This window comes from Microtus ochrogaster, chromosome 1, assembly GCF_000317375.1.
Source record: "Microtus ochrogaster isolate Prairie Vole_2 chromosome 1, MicOch1.0, whole genome shotgun sequence".
NCBI lineage: Eukaryota > Metazoa > Chordata > Mammalia > Rodentia > Cricetidae > Microtus > Microtus ochrogaster.
The window spans coordinates 31,142,987-31,151,359 of NC_022009.1; the positions used below are offsets into that span (position 1 = coordinate 31,142,987).

At 35.1% G+C, this 8,373-nt stretch overlaps 1 pseudogene; it reads left to right on the top strand.

Annotated features, from left to right (window-relative positions):
• Positions 1 to 680: 680 nt before the first annotated feature.
• On the top strand, positions 681 to 1,177 carry LOC101993276 (annotated as a pseudogene).
• Positions 1,178 to 8,373: the final 7,196 nt, after the last annotated feature.

Here is an 8,373-nt window from a genome sequence, read left to right on the forward strand (position 1 = left end):
TTGTTTAGACTGAACCCAGGCAAGTCTCTAAACCCAATGATTTAGAGAGCCAACCAGGGGATTCCTGGATATTCCAACATCTATAACCATATGTGTATTTCACACAACTGAATCCCTCTCCAGATGATATGCATGTTGATGAAGTTAGTGTGTGAATTATTACTTCAAGGCTAATAGGTTCTTAAGCCATTGTTGACATTATTCAACTAGAAACCTTTTTGGGTAAATGATAGTGTCTTCTCTTGCAGGAAACTTGAGAATAATAGAGGCATGAGTTTTGGAAATCACAGATAGTTCAGAACATGGGTATATTTATACTTTCTTGCTTTAGAAAACTATCTTCTCAAAGCAATATCAATAGTGCTAACAATTTTCCTAATATTTTTGCCTAACTAGTTTTATGATACTATTTTTTGCACATGTTCATTAATGGTTGCATGAGTGTGTAGAAGTCATATACCAATATCATGTGTCATCCTCAGTTGCTCTCCTCCATGGGTTTTGAGGCAGGGTCTCTCACTGAACTTGAAGCTTACACTGAAGAATGGAAAAGCCACAGCGATTTTTCTGTCTGGGTCTCTCAGTGCCAAAATTAAAGGGACATGCCCCAGCATCCTTCATTTTAACATGCTGTTACGGTTACAAAATCAGATCCTCGCTCTTTCCTTTCTGCCACCGCCATGCCATCCAGACTGAGGAAGACCCAGAAACTCAGGGGCCACGTGAGCCACGGCCATGGCCGAATCGGTAAACACCGCAAGCATCCGGGAGGACACGGGAACGCTGGAGGCATGCATCATCACAGGATCAACTTCGACAAATATCATCCAGGTTACTTTGGGAAAGTTGGGATGAGACATTACCACTTAAAGAGGAACCAGAGCTTCTGCCCGACTGTCAACCTGGATAAACTGTGAATGCTGGTCAGTGAGCAGACCCGGGTCAACGCTGCCAAGAACAAGACTGGAGTTGCTCCCATCATTGATGTCGTGCGATCAGGCTACTACAAAGTTCTGGGGAAGGGAAAGCTCCCTAAGCAGCCTGTCATCGTGAAAGCCAAATTTTTCAGCAGAAATGCTGAAGAGAAGATAAAGGGTGTTGGAGGTGCCTGTGTTCTGGTGGCTTGAAGCCACTCAGGGAGGCCAATTAAATGCTAACGCTTTCCAAGTGAAAAAAAACAAAAAAACAAAATCAGATCCTCTCACTCACGTAACAAGGATTTTGCACTATATCTCAAACCTGTGTTACAGTGTTAGCTTAAAATAAAAACCTTTTGTGGGAGTTATTATTCTTTAGTTCAATTCTACTATGTATCTCATTTAAATTTAACCCTCCTGTAAAGGAAACAACATAATCTTATTACTCATATTGTATGACTTTGGCTTATAAGTTTTGAGAGTGGTGAATATGGCCAAAAAAGAGGAGGTACTTAGGTCATATAATCCCAGATTCAGTGTACTTGGATCAGCGAGTTGCTCCTCAAATGCAATATTCTCGCTTAATTTGCCTTTTCTCCCATTCTCCACTTATCTAGTGAGCTTTTCTGGTTGTGTTTAAAAAATAATGCTTTTAGGGACTGGGTTCAATGCAAATTCTTTTTGATGAGTTTAGTCAGATTCTAGATAGACGATTATATATCTCACTTCGCAGGAGGTTCCAAGTTGCAATGACCTTGATCCTCTAAATTGTTGAAAGTCACCAGACTGAGCGTCGCAGTCCCTGAGTGATGTGCCACCATCATAATTTAAAAATCCATAAAAACAAGGAAATACGAATGAAAGTTCTGTTTGATACCTAGTCACATCTGAAAGCTGTTCCAGGTGAGCCTGAGTTTTGCCGAGGTCTGTCTCATTTCTTCCATACTGCTGATCATGTTCGGTGGGTTTTGAAAATGAAATATTTATGCACTCTGTAAGGTCTGCAGTCTGATTACCACCATATACCCTATGGAGGCACATTGTTGAATAAACAGGAAAGCTTTTATCCTGCCAACCTGCTGGGTGCCTTTCTCCAAGGCTGAGTCAACACACAGCAACTGTCATGTGATATATTTGGAAGTGTGGAGGGAGCGGGTGATCGTTCCCAGATTTATTAAAAAAGGATGGCTTTCAGGTCTTCCAATTTTATGTCTATATACTGCTGCATAATTCAAGTTCGAGTCTTATTGATATACGCATTCTATTTCAACTTGGGCAAAATAAATATGACAAGAAGTATCTAAAAATAGCAAACAACTAGAAATGTACTGGATAGTCTTAACTGCACATAGCCTCTGACTATTTTAAAAATAAATTAAAACACATTTAAATTAAGATAGGCTTATATGAGAGAGAGGATGGTGGTAGTCATTGCTTTCAGGTTTATTTTTCAATTTTTAAGAAAACACATATACTATCTGCTGGTTCGCAGTGGGCAGCAAAAGCATCTGGACTCAGTTACATTTATTTATGTTCTATTCTAACTAAAATGGCTTAGCTGAAAAGTATTTCAGAATTTATATAAGGAAAAATAAAACTGACTAGAGGCTCATATGCCAAGATTTTAGCCCAAAGCAAAGTGTCGTGGCTGATTTCTAAGCAAAATGGAAACACTGGCAGCACTCCTTATGCTCGTGGTACTGCGAGAAAAGCAGGTAAACCCAGAGTCTGTGCTAATCATGGGTAAAGCTGTCCAGACCTTTGCCACTCATATTCTCTCATGACCACCAAGCTGCACACGACTCTCAGAGGACAGCTTCCTGTGAAATAAAGAGCTCAAATCCACCCACTTTTCCATTTTAACTAAGAATATATTTCCTGATAACAGACTACGTACTTAAAGGGTCTACTTACAAAAGACTCTGGAGACAGCAATAACAAAACCATTTTAAATAATCAATAAAATCAAAGCATTTAAGCTGAACTTCCTGCTAATGCAATTCAAGTGTTTGTGAAATCTTTAAGATATAGAATTTTATGCCATTTCTATTACCCCCTGCCTTTACATTACTTTAACTTGCAGTTCTTATAACTTTTTATATTTTTAACTTTATTTTCACTTTTGATTGAGTTGTATGAACCATGCTTGCTACTGCGTTTCAGTAATTCAATATATCCATGTAATTCAGTATATCCATGTAATACAGTAATTCAGTATATCCATGCAACATGATCTGATCTCACACAGTCTCCTTTCATTCATTACCCCTCTCTTTAATTACTAGTCATAGCTATGCTACATGCAGGTAAATTGTGTGTGTGTGTGTGTGTGTGTGTGTGTGTATGAATGTGTGTGGATTTTATTACTTTACAGACAGCATTTAGCAAATGTTTTTCTTCCATTATCTAGGTTTTCACTTTGTTAGCTGCTTTCTTCACTGGTCAGAAGATTCCCACCTCATTTTGTATTTATTACCTGAAAAGTGCCAAAATAGTTGTATTTCCTATAAATGTCCTAAGCTACATCCATGAAGTCTTCATGATATGGCCCCCTAAAATCAACCTGATCAAGAACAAGACTAATGGACACACTAATGTGGAAGAGAAATGCTCAAGATGCCTCAACTCTAGAAAGAGAGCTGCATGCAATTAAGAAATGTTTGAAAAAAAAAAAAACCTTCCACAGGGAAAAGCACACCAAGTGGTAATCTAGTAACAAATGGTCAACTTTAAAAATACACATATACATCCACATATAAGTAACATTGTAAAGATTGAATAATTTATGTTAAGAACACACACATTAAAAAAAAAACAGGCCATAAAATGGGAGGGGTTTTGAAGAAGGAAAAGAGAATTATTATAATCGAAAACAGTCAACAACCATAAGAGTGTTTAAAAACATATCCTCAATTATTTCTTAATTTAACAACATAATTTGCAACTTATACCAAGATGTTGAATTTACTGTGTTAACTTTTTTGTTTGTTTGTTTCCTTGTTTTTTGAGACAGGGTTTCTCTGTAGCTTTGGAGCCTGTCCTGGAACTAGCTCTTGTAGACCAGGCTGGTCTCGAACTCACAGAAAACTGCCTGCCTCTGCCCCCCTCGTGCTGGAATTAAAGGCGTCTGCCACCACCGCCTGGCTCACTGTGTTAACTTTAACAGTGGGTGAAAGGCAGAAGTCATGTGGTAAACCAGCTTTAACAGCAACATTTATCAAAGATTCTTCCTTTTTTGTCTGTATAGTGTTCTCGTTCTTTGTTGGAAACTGGTGGCCATTTTTCTGGGATCTTCATCTGTTCCATTTGACTGCATGACTTCCGTGAGTCTTCCATGTCATACTTTTTGCTTGTGTGACTCTACTGTATTTCTTTTATTTTTCATTTATTTGTCTTATTATATACAATGAAGGGTTTCATTATGATATTCTAATTATATCACAGTTTATATGAAAATCAATTCAAAATAGTTTTCAGTAGCAAAATTGTTAAAAAACATAGAAAATTTATAGGAAACTGACTCATAAAATTATTGTGAAATGTGCTTTTTAATAAAAATTCCAAAGTACATTCTATAGACATGGAGTGTTCAATACATCTTCGAATTAACTCTAAATGGCATTACATGAAAATTATCTCTAATTTTGTGTATATATGAACACACTCTATAGTTTATTTAGAATGTCAGTGGAGATAAATAATAAGTACAACTCTGAGATTAGGAGAAAAATACTCTTTCGAATCTTGATTTTTAATACATTCCTCTAGTTTATTTATGAAAGTTTCTCCATTTATTTATTTTTTCTCCGAAAAAATAAAAGAACAAACTTTTATTTGTGTACATGGATTAAATCATATGACTTGGTGAATTTATTTGAAGGTTTTCCTAAGCTTAATTTGCATTAATTCTGGAATTAATTGCTTGTACATGTTGACAATCTACTATATCAGGTTCTGTTCTGGGTACAGAAACCAATCAGAAAACAAAACAGATATAATTCAATAAAACTCACTTTGTAAATGGAGTAATAGACAAGACATAGGAATTTGAAATTGAGTAAGACAAGGGTACATAATTACATTCAACGGAGGAAACCACAAGAGTATCCTGCTCACTTCATACTGTGTACACATGATTTTGTTTGTTTTGCTAATCTATTTTTAGAGTATATGCAGTCTTATGAATAAATTATACTGATTTATTTTCTGATTGATTTATTTTGGTTCAGTATTAATAACAATGTATTGCATTTTTATAAATATTGACTATGAGAAAGATACTCAATAGTTTTTATTTTCTGTTTTATATTCATTTAGGTAATGACATACTAATTTTTTATTAAGTGGAAAAATGAAAAAAAACTTCAAGTAAATTGTGTGTGTTATATGCAAGTTAGCTATTCCTTCTGTATAACTTACTTCAAATATTATAATAAATATTTTACTTTATTTAAGTCAGTATTATTTTGGTAGGTTGTTCTTATTTTGGTCATGCAATTACTTGTTTAAATGCTTAATACAATGTGAAGTATCTTCAATGTTGTCTTAGTTGGATTTCTATTGCTGCGAAGAGATGCCATGACCATGGAAACTCTTGTCAAGGAAAACATTTAATTGGGCCTGGTTTAGAGTTCAGAGATTTTTTTCATTTTCACCATGGTAGAAAGCTTGGTGGCAGACTTGCAGACATGGTGATGTAGAAGGAGCTGAAATTTTAACATCTAGATCAACAAGCAGCAGGAAGACTTAGCCACTACACCTGGCTTAAGCTCCTGAAACCTCAGAGTCCAACCACCATTGACACACTTCCTTCTAAAAGGTGCTTCTGCTCCAACAAGAACACGCCTTCCAATAATGTCACTTCCTATGTGCTGAGGGGGGGTATTTTAATTCAGACCACCACAAATATCATTCTTAAATTCCTAAAATTCAGACAACTTGATAAATTTTGGTGTGGATTTCACCATGTGAATTATATAATTTTAGCTTGTGAAGTACATTTCCCCTAAAAACATTATTTCTACAATGATAATATTTATGCTGTATATGGCTTTGCCAAAGTCAGAATAATGTGCAGTTTATATTAAAATAATGGAATTCGTGAACGCATAGTGAATGTAACAGTATTCAAAAAACCTACTCATGCTTAAGCTAGGCATCTCAGTAAGAAGAAAGGGGAGTAGTCTTGGAATTCTGCCACTAAGGAAGGAGTTATTAACTGTAGCTGTAGGAGAGTCTGCTTTCTTTAATGCACTGAGATTGGTACATTGGTAAGTTTACCACTCTCCAGAGCACCAGATCCTGGAAGCATTGTTAGACAACAAAAAATGGATTATAAAGGAAGGAGGAGGAGAAAAAAAGAAGAAATAAATTGAAAAAGAAGGTGATAGACAGAAACCAAGGAATGATGGAGGTGGGTCTTGTATCTTATCTGTTGCTTTCATTGGTTAACTAATAAAGAAAACTTCTTGGCCTGATAGGACAGAAAATTAGGTAGGCAGAGTAGACAGAACAGAATGCTGGGAGAAAGAAGCCCAGTGAAGGAGTAGCCATGATTCTCCCACACGACACAGCCATAGGTTAAGATCTTTCCTGGTAAGCCATCTCGTGGGCTACACAGATTATTAGAAATGGGTTAGATCAATATGTAAGAGCTAGCCAATAAGAGGCTGGAACTAATGGGACAGGCAGTGTTTAAAAGAAAACAGTTTCTGTGTAATTATTTCAGGTATAAAAGCTAGCCATGCGAGCGGCTGGGTGCCAGGAACATAGCCCGAAGCTCCATATCAAAGGAAGGAAAGGATGTTAGGAGGGAGAAAGAAGGAAAGGAAGGGAGGAAGGAGGGAAGAAAGGAAGTTAGTTTGTTGGTAGGAACATGGTGGTTGGGAAGCTGAAGCTGGAATATAAGCTAGTTGGATAAACATGATATATTTTTGTATTTCCTGTTATTTTCCAACTTTATTTTTGCAACCCAGTTATTGAAATACAATTTTGATCATTTTAATTTTACTTTTTGAGATACAGATATTTTTATCCACCTAGTCTTTTTTAAATCAATTAACTATCCCTCTTCATACTAAATCAAGTTTAACAATATAAGATTTATTCAATAAATGAGCTGATGAATAAATAGTTCTTAATACAAATAACCTATAACTGTTTGACAGAATGTTAGTTTTTACTAGCAATTTATTCATGTAACAAAATCAATAACAAAGATTAGATATATATTACAGTGTATGTATCTTGAACATATTATTTACACTAAATATAGTATTTGGTGTGGTAGTCTCATCATGATTTCCTGAATTCTTTCATCTGCTTAACCTGTATGTAGAGTTATCCCATCTTGCATTGCCAGTAAAGTATCTCCTATTATAGAATGACCAGATGTATTGATTTGAAATAATTTCTTCCATTTTCCCCATATCTTGAATACCTCATTTACATGTTGTGATAAATTTACTCTATTTTCAATTATAATAGCTTCCTAATTGTTTTGTTCTAGACAATTATTAGACAGTGTATCAGTCTATCTAATTAAGAAATAATGAAAGCATAGTATAGTAGTATAAAAATAGCAAACTTATAGTAATATATAGGCCAATGAGAAATCTTTCCAGAATTTGAATTTGTACTAATTGCTTTCCTATTTCATTAAGTAAATGGTTACAACATTGTAATTAGTAGATCATTATGTTTTAGTCTGTAGTGCGCCTAATTAGCTGTAAAAAGAATTGGTTATAACAAACCAATGAATACCACAAAAGGAAATGTTAATTTTATTGATCACTTAAAAGTGCTAATATGGTATATTAAACAAATTTTGCACAAAAGTAATATCAAGGTTAGAATTCATACACTGATCAGACTTTGACAAACATAGGGGATTTGTCTAATTTTAGAAGACATCAAAATTTTCCTCAATCAGAACTTTTAAAATTTGAAATAATGTTTAAATATCAATTTCATATTATACAACAAATATTCCCTTAAAGTAAAAGCAGAAAAGTATATAGTCATCGAGTAGTATAGTTCAACTTCTTCTATGGAGAATAGTATTAATGTTCTGATTTACAGAAGTAAATGCATAAGTAGCTAGAATATGTTCTCAGTAGATGTATTAACAAACATACTCATAGCTCTTCTTTAGAGAGCCTTAAAAGGATTTGCGTTTAAGACTCCCTTTCAGGGTTCAGTTAAAGACACCACAGATAGCTAAATGCAGACTAGAAATCCAAGGTTAAAGATCTGAGGGGTAAGAAATCTTCTCCCAACAGGAATCCTCTATCCATATTTCTTTATTCTTCTTTCTTCTTTTCTTTCTCAATTCTATCCATTCTCCCTTGCTCTCTCTTCTACATTGTTCTACACTGTTCCTCTTTCTACCCATTACAAATGTTCCCAGTCATATATACCCCTAAACCCAGGAATTCCTCAGCCCTATCAGGTTCCA